The 17,863-nt window shown below is 35.9% G+C and overlaps 1 protein-coding gene across 7 annotated transcripts in view; it reads right to left on the reverse strand.

The window, feature by feature from the left end:
* LOC127864687 (uncharacterized) overlaps positions 1–17,863 on the reverse strand; it is a 192,174-nt gene that overhangs the window by 39,091 nt on the left and 135,220 nt on the right. The window lies entirely within an intron of this gene.

The following is a 17,863-nucleotide window of genomic DNA, read 5'->3' on the forward strand; positions in this document are numbered from 1 at the left end:
CAGTGACCTTAACCTTGGACCAAGGGGCCTGGTTCTGGCACTTTATACTCTTTCAAACCATGCTTGTAACTTCTACCCAATAATAAGAAAACCTATCTAATTGCCGTGGACAAAGAGTTTTCCTTTTGTCTTGTACAATGACCTTGACTTTTGACCTAGGGCAAAGTTCATATGAAATGTTGGTGTACCCAAGACTGGGGTCAACAATTTTCAGGGATGCTGCCTGCAAAAATGGGGATCCTAAGCTAATGTCGAGATGTGTGTGCACTGTCTTTGCATGTTTTAGAGATACAAAGTTAGTACAAAATACACCAACAGACATCTTTTTGATTTGTTGAAATTGTAGCAAGTATGATGACAATTGTTTTATTTTAACCATGTTAAGATAAATTAAAATTATATGCCATCATCAACGCCGTCAGACTATTGGATTTTTATTAGGCAACAATATCCTGATGAAAATTTGCTTTACAAAACAATTAAGTATTAATATCACACACACATTATAAAATACACAATAAGATAATTGATCAATAGATCTAAAGAAATAAATATCAGAGAAAGATTGAACTGCTTAATTAATTAGTTATACATCCAGCTATGTTGATAAACATTTCGGTGTTGATGCATTTTAACCCTGGGAGCTCACTTTTCCATGGTGTAAACCAGATTTTGACCCAAACTTAGGTATACACACTGACGTGCGTTTGATATATTTTTGTTTTTATATTTTGTTATAGCGAGTATAGAAGTGTTTGAAGTGGTACGCCATCTTATCATCGGCTGTAGTATAATTATTGTTGAAATAATATTCAATGCCTTATTAATTCAGAAGTGTAAATAAACTCAAACACTAATGTGCACAGTCCTTTTTAAGTTGTTTTACCTGAAATGATGGGAAGTTCAGAATCAGGTCCGTTCAGCTTACAACTATTAGCCAGTTCAATAACTGTTGTTACCGCCCCTGAAAATTACCCCCCTTAACTGCTCTTCGCTAAGGAGGTAATTCATCAATTTTCGGTGGTTAGCAAATTATTGCGCAATGGACGACTTATCAAATCTAGAACACAAATCAACCTAGAAGAAACGGAATTACTGCTGTATTTGCAGTAATTTTCGGGGAAAATTAGTAGATGGGAAACAAGTGAGGTTGCATAGATTTCCAGCCGACGAAAAAGTGAGAAAACTATGGATCAAAAGACTGAAAACTGTCAGCACTGGCTTCGTTTTGAAGATCAAGAACGATCAGCTGTGTTCAGCACATTTTGTCGATGGGATCTACAACAGCAAGAACCAAATTCCCAGTATCTTCATGGTGAACAACAAGCAGAAGATCTTTAAAACATCGGAGGTATGTGAATTCTTATTCGTCAAATTGTTTTTACTTTCAGTGACCAGACTGATGGTTATTAAAGGGACTATGTCTATCAAAAAATTCATTCTATGAGAAACCTGCTTTATTTTAATAAACTATGTAATTATTTGGAAATTTAAAAACAAAGATATGTTATGTTTGAAAAAAATAGGGACTATACGATTTCTCAAATATTCATGAATTTATATGAAATGTGTAAAAAACTTATTATACACATATTTAAATTTAAATTAAAATAAAAGATAAGAAGAACATGTGTCAAAAATGCGAAATAAGGTAGATGTTTTATTCTGAAATCGAAAACAACTTTACAGCCAAATTGGCCAGCATGTATATCATGCATGTACAATGTGAATCTAAATTTAGTTTAACGGTTCATTTAAAATTCTTGCAGCGATATCGATTCATACGACACACGAACACTAACTAAAAAGACAAATGCTTCGGTTATTGTAGGAAAATATCTACGAAATATCTTCGTCGCAAACAGCTTGGGGCATTATTTTGTATTTGCTGCATTTTATGAAATTCTTCTTAAATGTATCATTTTTCTTGCCTATTGTGTGTTATTATAACATATTTGCATCAATATATTACAATTGAACACATATAAAAATTGTATAATCTCTCTTTAAATAGTTCTGTTTTGAATAACATTCAAAATTTCTGAATTAAAATCTTAATCATTTAAAAAAGGTTTTACTAGTTTAATACTCTTTTAAATGTTATTGCTTTTTTAAAAAGGGGGCAGACCAAAACGGTCACAAGTAAGATTGGCTGCAGTGTGTATAAAACCGACACCAGTTACAGTACACTCCACGCGTTTTCCCCAATTTCCCTCCATACTCCGCGGGTTTCGACCTAGAGGGAGATTAAGAAAATCCCGCTAGACGCTGCGTTTGCATGATTTTGGACGCGGCGGTTAACGATCGGCAAAACTGATAAGCCGACGCGGCGGCCCTCAGCGTTGGCAACGCGGGGGAAACTAAGCGTTTTACGAGATAACGATCAATTTAATTTTGTTTGACTTCCTGATTTTGAAATAAAATTACATTTATTACATGTACATACATGTACATGTAGTATAATATTTACAATTAAAAAAAATTAACCAAGATAGATCGATCCCGACGTGGTTGTAGAAGTAGTTGTTGTTGTATAGAAAACTCGTTGATTTACGACACACAAAACGTCGTCTTTTAACTAATACTAACCAATTAATATAAACACAGTTTGCAACATTGTTTTTTATTTTGATAATTTAATCCAAAGTTTTCATGTTAGCAGGTGATTTTCTATACTGAACATGTATACAAATGACCAAGGACCCTAAAAATCTCGCAAATCTGTGTGAATTGACAGTTTGACGTAATCAAAGAAAAGCCGCTTCCTGTCTTAAGGCATAACTTACTCAAGTAAACACGTTCAACGAATGCATAAGGAATGGTTTTAATTGTCGGAACAAAGTCAATTCTCTGCTCGCTAATGCATTGATTTTCTCTTTGTTTGTAGCTTATTCCATTGATTGCTAAAAGGTGGTAACTTTTGAGTTGATAATTGCATTTAATATTCACAGTTGTATTCTTGTTGCGTCGACATTCTAAACAATGTTTACCAGTAATTATGGACCAAATCGGCAGAGTGACATTCACACATGTAAATCCCTTTTGTCAAAACACCGCAGACAGCAGTCTACACAATAGGTCAGTAGACAAGCTTTGCGTGTTTTCATAACGTCAAACACTTAAAATCCAGTTCCGCCCAGCACCCGATTGTATAAACAGTTAAACCGGCGGTTAACCACATCCCTGCGGTTAAAACTCGGTAACATGTTGGTTACTGGTCGGTAAGCGTTTGTATAAAATTTGGTTAGCTATACCGATCGGTTAAAACCCAGTTACAACATACCCTGCTTCCCTAGGTGGGTAAGTAACAGTAACCAAGAGGTAACTTACACAAAATGGCCGCGGCGCGTGCATTATAAAAGCTGACCATCGACGACCTTCACAATTTCGACGAGTAAACAACAAATTGCAGCGACTGACACTTTATTTGACTTAATCTACAGGGCAATACGATTTCAGACTTTGGACGACGAATTTAGGGACGCACAGAACGTGTTTCTTATATTCTGTTATGGGTATGCCGTGTGTGATCCGATGCATCAATGGCGCCCATGTTAAAATCATTTCTCCGAGAACAGGGAACAACAAAAGTACAAACAAAAGACAAAACACGTTTGAACTAGTAAATTACCTTTAATAATCATTTATAATCCATAAATAATCCATTTAATTCAATAATTGACAAGTTTGCATCTAGGGTCTTTGATAATTATTTTAGTATAGTTAAATGTTCAAGACCCTTATGCCATCAAATCATTATATTCAAATGAGAACTCAATAAACTTTCTTCTTCGTCACACGCTACGCCATGTACTCTATGTACATTACTGCTGTTAAAATGAACCGGAGCAGTTTATCAAATGTGTCGTGTTCTGAGAAAAATGGGCATAATGCATGTGCTTAAAGTGTCGTCCCATATTAGCCTGTGCAGTTCACACAGGCTAATCAGGGACGACACTTTCCGCTTTTATGAAATTTTTGGTTAAAATGAAGTCCCTTCTAAGCAAAAATAAATTTTTGGCGGAAAGTGTCGTCCCTGATTAGCCTGTGCGAACTTAACAAGCTAATCTGGGACGACACTTTACCCACATGCATTATGCCCAGTTTTCTCAGAACACAACACAAATAATAGCCGTTGGTGAACTCGGTTGCATTTGCAGATTTCTGCATACAAAGATATATTTAAACTTGAACAATTTTTTATTTGTCTACGGTAAATTCCCTCATTGTACAAGAAAGTAAGTAAGTTTATTGTAAACATAAGCCAAATTAGAAGAATAGTCTAGCATGTTACGACGATCATGTTTAATTTTTATGTTACATCTAGAACAACTAGAAGAATAGAGGTCTTTGTAAGCACTCTCTTGCAGTTTGGAAGCACCACTCACCTGGGATTCCGCTAAATGATGCAAATCCCGACATCATTATCAATTTGTCCCTGGTCATTTTGATGAACTCGTAGTTAAAATTTACACTTTATTTTATTGTGAATTCATTTGTAAATGAATTTGATAATACAAATACATGTCACTGTTTATAAGTGTGACACTTCGAACGAAAATTACGTCATTAGAAAATGCATTGTGGGAATGCTTTGGTTAAAGTTACCGGTGGTTAAATTCCACTAATTGCGCAGTTAGGTTACTTTGCGGTATATGGTGTTTATACAATCGAGTTACCTTGAAGGTTACTATACCTGAATAACCGCAAACTTACCAAGGTTTGAATGTTACCGAGCTGTAACTTTAACCAGCGTTTATACAATTGGGTGCTGGAGTAAAAGTCTATTGCTTAGACCACTCAGCCATCTGTGCTCATACAATGAGTGATATATTTTAAACTTTACATAAACAAATGTTGTAGTATAACAAAATATAATGACAACAACAGAATTCTCTAAATTATTCAATTGTTTCGCGTTGCAACGGTTTATAATTTTCAGGTGTTCAAATCATCAAAAGATGCATATAATGGATATTTAAGAGCATTGTAAATGTTCAGAATTTCTATTTCCTCACAAATATCTATTACCACAATTTAAACAAAAAATGTATGTTTCTTATAAACTTTTCGTTTACCATGACATCCTTTGCAGCATAGCTAATAATGTTGCAGTATTATAAATTCAAGATACAGTACAGCCAAAGCAGCACAAACATAATCCGCGGCTTCGTCACGGCCAGATTATTAGTACGGGGCGGCCGAATCGTGTGTTGACGGCGCATATCACCGTGGCACTCGGCATCGATCCGCGCAACGACGCCGAGTCTGTGTTAACCTCACGTACTTTTGCGGAGTAAATCCACCGCATACGTACGCGGCAGATCGAGTGAAAAGATATCCACCTACATGTACATACATGTATGTTTAGCGTAGAATTAATTATGCGCAACTGTTAATGTTTCATTCAATTATCATTATTAAATTTGTTATCCGAAACACACTTCTGAATTTTAATGCTAACGCGACATTTAGCAAATTCTAGCGTCAAATAAACAGTGCTAAAATATCCTTTGTTTCATAAAAAGCGCGCAAAAATTATGCAGACATGTAGAACGTCATTTGGAAAGTTTGGGTGTATTTTGTGTTGTATAAATACATGAACATCACGACAGGCGTAAATCGCGTGTTCAGTGTGAGAAAAAAAGCCCCGATTAAACCTTATTTCATCATCTCTATAAATAGTAACAAATGCCAAACTGTATTTGATACTAAAGGAAATATCGAGAATGTTTTTGTATCGTAAATATTTACCAGCATTTGCTTCAAAACTGGAATATACGGGATTATCGGGTAATTAGTAGCGATATTAACTATATTATATGAACAAAAGACAACGTGTTTATATACGCATATTCAAACAATAGTTATAATAAGCTGATAATTAACAAAACAACAAATACCTCGTCACTGTCTTGATTATTGATGTGGCTTCAAACTGCTAATTTTCTCAGCTTAAATATAATAACAAAATCAACATGCAATTAATTTATAAATCCACCATATGCTGGAGCCTTGACCACTTGTATGTGCGAAAACATAATTACGTGACCTTGTTTATGTGTGAAATACATACACTACAGGCGGGAAACAAACTTAATTGGCCAGACACATTAACTATGCTTACATGCAGGGATCATATTTTCCAGCAACATCAATCGGTCTGGATTTAAATGGAGAAAAAGTGTCTGAAAATTTTTATCCGAAATTATGACAAATTACGTTAAAATATATACCATTGATTTTGCCATTCATGAAGAGGGTATAATCAGTACAAGTTAAATTGCCTTAATCATTTTTTAAAATGGAACATACAAGTTTTCTCAATTGGTTTTATCATTAGCTATTTCATTGTTGTTTTGGTAACTGTTTTACCTGACTTTTCATCGTTGTCAATATCATTAATCTGTGTAAGTCTATACCGATGTTTTAAATCATTGTCGACTCGATAATAACTTACACACATGCATTGAATCTAACAAATATCTGTGCGTACGTTGGCTACTGGCAATAATAAGACCAAATAGTTGAAAAACAATTTGTGTACGTTATAGTTTGTTTTGTCGAGTAAACCACGGCCGATAGTTAAGATGCGTAGGGATTAAATCACGAGTGCGAAGCAAAACCACGCATCTTAACTTCTGGTCATGGGTTATTCAACAATAATGTACACAAATTATTTCGATTCTAACACGATTTTTACTAAAGATTTATACAATGTATATTATTTTTCTTGTGTACTATTTTATGTGAAGTTCCGCCCATAAAAATAACTTTCGGCTGTTCTGTCAATCAAAACCGCATCTTTCATTCATTTATTGCCGGATTATTACGCTGGTGGAAAATGTATCGGCATGTTTTGTTTAGTTACAGCGCGTGCTTTCAGTGTATAAGGTCCGCCCACAATTATTGCAGAATATCGGATTTCTTCTTTGTTTATATGAAAGTTTACTGACTGTATCATGCATGAAAAGCACAATTTCCACGAGGATAACATTTAATCTCCGAAGTAACTGTCAACTATTTTATCGTGGACGAGCACACACAGGCCCGTACCCAGGCACTGGGCCCAGGGGCCCGGGCCCCCCCAGCTGGCTGTCGATTTATGATTTTTTTAATAATGGGCCAACTGCAAATTTTTCTCACATGAAAGAGCCCACAGTACACTTCCCCACAATACAAATGCGCAGATGTGTTTTATTGCCCCTGATACGCAAGGGGATTAGCGCTAATTTACTCGCCAGTGGAGATAAGCCACTAGGCTATTGACCTTATCGCAACATCCGGGCACTTGCGTCAGTTAGAGTTACATGCCCCTTGACGACGGTGAAAACAAAAGCGCTGTCGCCATTTTATTTGCATTGAAATATTTAACACTGCTCGCAATTTTCTTAAGTTAAGGCACATCTTCGCGACCAATTTTTAGAATAAAAATACCCAGAAATAGAAATTCTTTCATAATAAATTTAATTTAATGAACGAACACAAATAAGGATGAAAACAAACAACCAATAAATTTTAAATATATACAACATATAGTAGCTGATTTGAACCTCTATATTTGTTACCTTATTACGTATTAAATAAATTATCATGATAAATGTTATTGTTTTTATTTAATTCACACCAATTTCGACACTTTTTGTTTCCGCATGTTAGGTATTTGAATGCCCCTTTCTTCATCACAAACCGATTATCTCGTTATGATCGGATACTGTCCAGACAAAGAAAACACGGTGTCATAAAGCCAGCTGGGGACCTATACTTGGGGCTCTGCATAAACCACATGTGGTCATTAAACACAATTTATGATACCTCTGTGTAATCTCTTGTCATACTGAGCAGTCATTTAAGCCAAATGTTTAATGCCGAAATAATTGAATATACAGTTGCTTTATAAAACACGTTGACACCTTAAATAAACATTTAATTAAATTAAATTCAATATTTTTCATTTGAATGTTTGCATCAGTCTTAAAATTGTGTAAGCTTTTGTATTCTGGTGTTTAATTGCCCATTTGTTTTGCATAATCCGATTATCTCGTTTTGATCAAGTATTATCCAAACTTAACTGACAAAAAGGTGTCATAAACCACACTGGGTGGTCCAGACAGTGTCATTTAACACGATAGATGCCACCATGTCTCCTCTTTCTGGTAGTATTAAGCAGTCATTTGGATGAATAATTAACGCCGATGTACTTAACAGTTGCTTAAATTAGATATGTGACATATGGTCAAATATAAAGTCATGTCCAATTTAGATTATCAGAAATTTACACCGTAAAGATACTAGCCCGATTAATTTATTAAAGTATTTAATAATTATAAAATTTACGTAAAAAAACAAGTAACGTATTTACAGTGTATCAGTCAATTAAAAAGACGTCATTCCATATTAAGATTTAATGTTACGACAATAAACGATCGACATCATAAAAAAGAAATTACGTTTGACAGCAACAGGGGTAAATAATGTTTGAAAAACAAATATTTATACAGATATATGTGTGTTAATTTTAATATTTGTCACTCGTACTCATTACAATTACAAGGCTTTCAGTAAGTCATGTACCAGATGTCCCTACGTATTTCACAGCTTCACATTAGCATGATAAATTGACATAGTAGAAATATAATTTTAATGTTCGAAGATGAATGAACCCTGAAAAGAACGACAATACTCATTACATCAACATCTACAAGGATACTCCCATTATTACAGAATAAACGAATTTACCCGGTGCCTCAGTGAGAAAGTTAATCATGAATGTCGCCGTACTCGATCATCGGCCACTTGGTCGGGTCATTTTTCCAACATCCAGTTTGCAATTTGTACGGACAGTCATTAAGTCCAATTAGTTTTATTTTCTGATCATATCGGGCTTTCGAAGTGCAATCTAACCCTTCATAATAGTCAAAAGACATTTTAAACACCAATTACAGGACATTTAATTACCTATCGACTTCCCAATAGGAATGCAATTGACGAAATATCAGCAGAGGTGCTCAATCAGCGTAGTAAATCGACCGTATCTAGGGCATTGTTTTCACCGTCGCTAAGGGACTGCCCCTTTTGTGACGTCATCGCGATAAGGTCAATGTTTTCTTATCACCTTGTACACACATCCCCGATCTGTCAATTACCCATTGTGCTCAATGCTTCATCTTTTGATGGTTGATGTAACACCTCTTTTGATTGGACAAGGAAAGAGAAGCAGCGAATGGATGGAACTTATACAGAAGGTCGTAGGTCTAAAGGATAATAGTGTTTTCTCTTTTTAATTCAAACCTGTAGAGTCATACCTTAATATACATTTCTGTGAAAACTGTGTTGTAGATGATAAACATGTTATTATGAATTTACTTTGAAACTTTTCTCTTTGAAATCAAACCTCCTCTAATGTCATACTTTATGTTACATTTCATAATAAAGGGTTTTTAGTTTCAAAGGTTGCTTTTCCTTCTTCATAAAGTGTCGTACATTTCTGAAATCTATTTAAAGCTTTAAACATGTGTGTGAATCTCACACCAAAGGGTCGTCGATAAAGCATGTCACGCTTTTTTTACCATTCTTAACCCCCCCCCATGTCACAAACTGTTACTGTTACACAATCTTGGACCCCCCCCTAAAGTACGTCACAAACTCACTCTTTCCAACATTTTTTTTTAATTAATACCCAATTCAAATCTAAAACACAATTCACTATTAAACCGTATTAAAATTTCACTTACCAGTAAAAGAACTTTCACATTACGGGCTTTTATGACTGTAGGGTTGTTACGATGGGCAGTATGAATATTTATCCACGTGTTAACCTCTAATAAAAGCGAAATTATAATTAAGTTTTTTTTCAACCCTTTACTAACTAAAAATGGAACAGTCCAATAAATTATTTCGTCAGTGAAATCTGTGTGGAGGTTGTGCATTTTGAATAAGCCGGCCCAGCCAAGTTGCCTATAAAACATTCGAACAACACATACAGGAGATACGCAATTCGTCTTATTTTGACAAAACTAATTCAAATGTTTCACACATTTTTTGGAAATTATTTTTAAATTCTACGAAAGAAATAATAAATAAATAAGACATATTTTTTTTAAATAAATGTGTGACATCACACATGGCCTGGCCCCCTCCCCCATGTCACAAACTGTCACACTTTCTTACTCACCCTCCCCCCACCTGGAGCGTGACATACTTTATAGACGGCCCCTAAACGTTAAAGCTTTATACTTCAGAAAGGTGCTGATTTACTTGTTATATACAAATGTATCCATAAATTTATAGCACAAAATAATGTTTCTATATGCACTAAAATTCACCTGAAACAGTGGCTTATATAAAAAAAAAATATTCGGGAGAGGCAACCCCTCCCGCACCCTCCCGTTTGGGCCCCCCCAGTCAAAATTTCCTGGGTACGGCCCTGACACATTAGTGTGCTAGGAATAAGCCAGTGAAATTATCGATTGATATTGACATTTGGTTATTCACGCTTGACTAATACACAACCGCGCGAATCTTCGTTGTTTGGGGTCATACGCTGATACTAGTTGGCTGACGTGCAATAGACTGGTCCTGACCGGTTTAGAGACTGCAGTGAATGGCTTAATCACACCTAATCGAGATAAGAATGTAATTAGGGTATGCTAGCATGTGCACTGCGTAATCGATTTCATGACATGGGAATCTTAGCAAACAGAATCAGACCGACTCTTTGGGATTTTCAATCGGTCTTTCATGACCCCAATAGGTCAAGGACCGACAAAACCGAAAAAAATATGATCCCTGCTTACATGTATATGCTTATACAATCTGCGCACAATAAATTTATTATGATTTTAATTATTATTATAATTGTTCTTTCAAAATGTGTTAACTACATGTAACTAATAATTTTTAAAAGATTTTTTTATTTCATGATGCGCATCGACTCGGCATCATGTCGCGGATAGCGGCATGTGTAACATAACGCACACAAAACGCACATTTGGGGCATTGTTGGATTTATATAATGATCGAAATTTGTACCACATTTCATACAATCTTAAATAGGCAGCCATCTGGATCAACAAATCATTAGCCTCGGGTTATAATTACCGGACACGAATATTTGCTTACCGTATGTGTCAATCTTCGGTCATTTCCGTATGTATTCGTTAGGTGTCCGTTGCATACGTATATTTAGGTTGCAGACACGTGACTTAACAAACGGCCAATCAGAATTGTACATGTAGACACGTGACGTTACACAGCCAATCAGAATTGTACACATAACAATTATCAAAGCTTTCGTTGTTTATATCTATATTTATGGGGAGTCTTACTAAAACGGCCGAACATACAAGTCGCATTATTGCTGGCTTTCGCGGGATGGGCCCATTGCGGGCTTCGCATGTATCTTGTATTTGACAAACATTTTGGAAACGTTGTGTTGTGTTAATAAGCAGAAATAAAACGCAAAGAAATCAGAAATGAACTTTGTTGGTTACTGTGTCTTTTCCACGAACGATACGCAATTACGCTACACATGCCTCGGCGGACAGATGCGAAGTTTCGCGGCGAAATGCGACTTGCCGCTGCAAACTGACGCGGCTTCAACAACTGACGCGGCATCAACTCGTTTCACCTTGCTGCTGTGGATCGTGAAATACGTTTGTTCCGCTTTGGCTGTACTGTATGTTGTACTAAATCCCTTGCAGCATAGCTAATAATGTTGCAGTATTATAAATTAAAGATATGTTGTACAGGGCCACTACATGTAATTATCTCCCTGCTACTGTGGGTCAGTTTCTATCAATTATATTCAACAACACAAAAACACAAGAGATTGCCAAGCAATATGGTCCCCTTTCAGTGAAACTCTACCATTGTCAGATATTTTTGATTTTTTTATTTGTTGCCATAGCAACCAGAAATATTGACGTAGGAAAAAATAAAATGATGTGAATAATCTCCATATTGCCATCTATCCATATTTTAAGTTTCATGACCAAATATTAAGAACTTTTAAAGTTATCACAGGATCAAGACAAGGGCTGTTTGCAAAACAATGCCATGCCCCCCATATGGGCTGTTAGTTGTAGTGGCAACCAATGTGTGAATACGTTTTTTTTGGCACTGTGACCTTGACCGTTGACCTTGTGACCTGAAAATCATCTGCCAGTCATGATCAATGTACCTATGAAGTTTCACGATCCTAGGCCTAACTATTCTTGAGTTATCATCAGGAAACCATTTTACTATTATGAGTCACTGTGACATTGACTTTTGGCCTAGTGACCTGAAAATTTATAGTGGTCATCTGCCAGTCATGATCAATGCACCTACGATGTTTCATGATCCTAGGCATAAGCGTTCTTGAGTTATCATCCGGAAACCATTTTACTATTTCGGGTCACTGTGACCTTGACCTTTGACCTAGTGACCTGAAAATCAATAGGGGGTCATTTGCGAGTCATGAACAAATTTGGTAGAGGACAATTAGATATCACTACATACCAAATTTACTAGCCCTAGGCTCTATAATTATAAACAAGAAGATTTTTAAAGTTCGCACAAAATAGGCCTTATTTAAGCAAATATTCAATTTTTTGACCGCCCCGGCCAGGGTCAAATTTGCCCCCAGGGGCATAATTTGAAGAAAATTGGTTAAGGACAATAAGATGTCACTACATACTAAATTTGGTAGCCTTAGGCCCAAAGCTTATGGACGAGTAGATTTTTAAAGTTTGCACAAAATAGGCCTTATATAAGCAAATTTTAAATTTTTGACCCCCCAGGGCAGGGTCAAATTTGACCCCAGGAGCATAATTTGAAGAAACATGGTAGAGGACTATAAGATGTCACTACATACCAAATTTGGTAGACCTAGGCTCTGAGTCAATGGTTATGGACAAGAAGATTTCTAAAGTTTTCACAAAATAGGCCTTATATAAGCAAATTTTCTATTTTTTGACCCGCAGGGCAGGGTCAAATTTGACCCCAGGGGCATAATTTGAAGAAACTTGGTAGAGGACTTTAAGATGTCACTACATACCAAATTTTGTAGCCCTAGACCCAATGGTTATGGACAAGTAGATTTTTAAAGTTTTCACAAAATAGGCCTTATATAAGCACATTTTCAACATTTTGAGCCCCTGGGGCAGGGTCAAATTTGATCCCAGGGGCATAATTTGTAGACACTTGGTAGAGGACTATAAGATGTCACTACCTACCAAATTTGGTAGCCCTAGGCCCAATGGTTATGGATGAGATTTTAAAAGTTTTCACAAAATAGGCCTTATAGAAGCAAATTTTCAATTTTTGACGCCCCGCGGCAGGGTCAAATTTGACCCCAGGAACATAATTTGAACAAATTTGGAAGAGGTTTACCCCAGGAACATTCCTAAGGAATTTCATCAGAATTGGACCAGTAGATTAGGAGAAGAAGATGTTTAAAGAAAAAGTAAATGCACAGACGCACGATGGAGTCAGGACCATGACATTAGCCCCGCTGGCCTCTGGCCAGTGGAGCTAAAAATCACAAATTGTTTTATGACAATAGGGCCAGAGGCTCAACTGAGACTTCCAGGAACCGAACTGCTCACAGCATTGTTTGAGATATTTACGAAACCATTTTCAAACTTGTTCAAAATATATCAACTAGAGAGTTCACAATGTTTTACTATAGCATTTCACCAGGCCTTTTTCTGTCTATTTTGGGAAAAAGTACCTAGCCAAATTGAGATTTTTCGAGTCGCGAAATCTTTCAAATTGGGAAGAAATTTCATCAACAAAAGCATTATTTGGAAAATTATTTTTGCTGATTTTTTTATTATTAAATCAAATGTTTTCATACATAGGTATTGCCCAGAAATGCAACAGTCATTGTTTACAGCTAACCTAAGTATGTGTATGATAAAAAACACAGACTTTGTTCTGCTTGAAGTTCAAATAAAATGCATAGCTTGATATGTCATTAAGGATTTTTTTTAAATATTCACAGTCGAAGGACCTGCATTCAACATATTTTTATTCAAAATTCAAGTTGCCAAATGTCTGAAGGCAACCATATTTTGAAACACAACAGTCAAGCTGAACATCATAAATGTACAGTATTGAAATGCTAAGAAGCAACAAAGGGTAGTGACTCTGAATCTGGCAGTGGCAAATGTTCATCACTTGCTTGCTCAGCAACCCCTTCTAGGAAACACAAACTGGCATTCTGACTTGGACTACTGGGAATGTTAAACATTCAGTTTGTGTGTGCCTTTTGAGTAAATTTTTCGTATTTTACTTCGGGAGTACTTCGAATTATGCGACATTTTTAAGACTTGGTCCGATTTCCGTTTTTTTTTTAACCCAAATTTATTCTTTCGAACCCGAGTAACGTTGAAAATGAAACTAGACCACATTTATATACGTCAGACCATCAATATCGATTCTCAACTAATTTACAATAATTACTGCGTAGACATGGTTATCACTTGTTGTATACATACCTGTTAATTCAGAATACTGTGAAACCATTTATTTTCGACAGCACAAAATTTCGTCATTTTTATAAAAATGACGATTTCGTCAGCACTTAAATTCACCGATTTCTGATTTTGAATTTTAAAAAAATGCGTCAGTCAATATCCGATTTGTGTGTAATACATATTCGCGATCAATCGCAGTTGCGAAAAATCGTGGTACAAATGCGGGAACACACTTGAGAATCACTGCAGGAGGTGCGGCCTGTTTGTCACATGCCAATTAACTAGTCTTTTGTTATCAAGGGACAGTAATGGACCCTCTTAATGTATGCCATTCACACGTCCATTGTTATGATTAGCGGACAAGTGGGATCGAATAACCGTTAACGAGTGTTTGTAACAACGAAGCCAATTGCCCATTAGTCTTATTCTATTATTATAATTGCCATACTGATAACAATCGTAATTTTAGTTGGTATGATTTTTATAGAAATGCTGTCAATACTGTTATAAAACTGTTGTGTTATACGAAAGAGGTTCCAGTTTGTTAAGTGTTTTTTTTTTTCAAATAAAATGCTTTTTTTATTCTGATATCAACATTAAAATTATAAACTCTAGGTGTGTGTTTGTTCTTAAAAAGTAAACTACCGGTATATAAATCAATAATGTCAATAATTTAAAAATAAATAAATTGATACATTTAAAATAGTAATAAGTGTGGTTAAAAGCAAACAATCAAACAACAAACAGCAATTAAAATATTCTTTATTAATGTGTGATAAATACGCATGTTGATCACACATCGTCATCTTTTCATTTGGTTTATTGTCTTTCATCGGCATTCGCTGCGTGATGGGTAATATGCAACACCCCTGAAAAACACAATGCACCTAATGGGTAATAAAGTTATAAACAATTAGCGCTAATTCATTACCATTCTACATAAACGAAGTCAACGCATTCGATACAGCTGTACAGCACACGCGTTTTAAAGAAGTGTAACGTGATTGTTAAGTACCTTGTGTAATCTACGTCCCTTTGTGTCAAAACCGGATTAATCTTGATAACAAAACAGCAGTGAATGTGTGCTTGGATTATGTTGGAATTTAATGCCTCATGTCTACGGTAAAGTTTTAAAATATTTTTCAACTTAGTGTTTGTTTTTGTTCAAACATAGAGCATGATTGTTCGTTAGGATCTTAAAGTCGCCGATCGGTCGACTGACGAAATTTATGAAAATTAATGCCTGACGATTAATAATGGTTTCACAGTAATCCAACACTTCAATATTAAAAAGTAATTCTGACCGAAAATGACCATAAATGTGTCTTAAGAAATGCATAGACACAAGCGGCCGCCATTTTTTCTGAAGTGGCAAGATCGCAAAATTGCATTATGGAACACTCGATACGATGACGTTCTACGCAGAATTCCCATTTGCATGCTAAAACACGGCGCCCGATTATTTAAAACATGGTACCTACCGGGAAACGCATTTTTCGGCTTCTATTATTTCTGTCGGAAATTGGGAATTATTTTTTTCAATTGGGAAAAAACATCCATATTTGTCATTGTGAATGGGTCCGACTATCAAACCCGTGAGATAGGCAGAAAAAGGCCTGTTCACTATAACATAATAAAGAAAACTGCCTTGCAGCCATGATTTCAACAGATGGGAACCATTATCAAACTCAGCCCAGATAACATTAAAACAAATGTTTTGACCAAGTGTCATAAAGATTGGGCAAAATGTATGTCTACTAGAGTGTTAACAAGGTTTTACTATAGCCATATAAGGAATAATGCCCTTCTCCTGGTGGCAATATTTTTTATGAACCACAACCATTTTCAAACTTGTTCAAAATATCAACTAGAGAGTTCACAAGGCTTAACTATAGAATTTCACTATAAAAAAAAATAAAGAAAACTGCCCAGCCCCCTAGCGACCATGATTTCAACAGATGGGAACCATTTTCAAACTCAGCCCAGATAACATTAAAACAAATGTTTTGACCAAGTGTCATGAATATTCGGCAAAATGTATGTCTTCTTGAGTGTTTAAACAAGGTTTTACTATAGCCATATAAGGAGGAAAAACGCCCTTCCCCTGGTGGCAATATTTTTTATCAAACACAACAATTTTCACACTCAGCCAAGCTATCATTAGAATAAATGTTCTGACTTGGTTTCATAACGATTGGACCATAAATGTGACTTCTAGAGAGTTAGCAAGGTTTTACTATAGCCATATAAGGAAAAATGCCCTGCCCCCCCCTGGTGGCCATGTTTTTCAACAGACGGGAAACATTTGGGAACTCAGCCCAGACATCATGTTTTGACCAAGTTTCATGAAGATTAATTGAACTAAAATGTGATTTCTTGAGTGCTAACCAGGTTTTGCTATAGCCATATAAGGAAAAATGCCCCGCCCACTAGTGATCATATTTTTTGACATACCACAACCTTTTTAAAAATCAGCCAAGCTATTTTAGAACAAATGTTCTGACCATGTTTCAAAAAGACTAGACCATAAATGTGACTTATAGGAAGCTAACAAGGTTTTACTATAGCCCAAATCAGGAAAAATGCCCCGCCCCCCTGGCGGCCATGTATTTCAACGGACAGGACCCAAGTTGGAACTCAGCTCAGATATCATTAGAAACAAGATGTGTTTGTGAAACACTATGTAACCCATATATTTGACCTTTGAACTTGAAGGATGACCTTGATCTTCACCACTCAAAATGTGCATCTCCATGAGATAAACATGCATGACAAATATCAAGTTGCTATCTTCAATATTGAAAAAGTTATGGCCAATGTAAAAGTTTGACGCAAACAAACCAACAAAGCAACCAACTGACAGGGCAACAACAATTTGTCCCCTAGAATAAACTGGGGGACATAAACATGTTCTAACCAAGTTTCATGAAGATTGGACTAAACATTTGACTTCTAGGGTGCTAACAAAGTTTTACTATCACCATATAAGAAAAATGCCCTGCCCCCTGGCGGCCATAGTTTTCCATGAACCATTTTTTTTAACTAAGCCGAGCTATCATTAGAACAACTTAAGCCATAAAGTGAAAAATGCCCCACCCCCTGGTGGCCATATTTTTCAACAGACCAGAACCATTTTCGAAATCATCCACAATATCATTAGCACAATTGTTCTGACCAAGTTTCATGAAGATTTGACTATAAACATGACTTCTAAAGTGTTAACAAGGTTTTACTTTCGTCATATAAGGAAAAAAGTCCCTTCCCCTGGGAGCCATGATTTTCATATAACCGGAATCTTTTTCAAACTCAGCTGCAATACCATTAGTACAAAATTAATGTTCCAACCAAGTTTCATGGAGATTGGTCTAAAACTAAGACTGAAAAAAGCTGTTTTTTTCTGT

This window comes from Dreissena polymorpha, chromosome 1 (genome assembly GCF_020536995.1).
Source record: "Dreissena polymorpha isolate Duluth1 chromosome 1, UMN_Dpol_1.0, whole genome shotgun sequence".
In the NCBI taxonomy this organism is placed as follows: Eukaryota; Metazoa; Mollusca; class Bivalvia; order Myida; family Dreissenidae; genus Dreissena; species Dreissena polymorpha.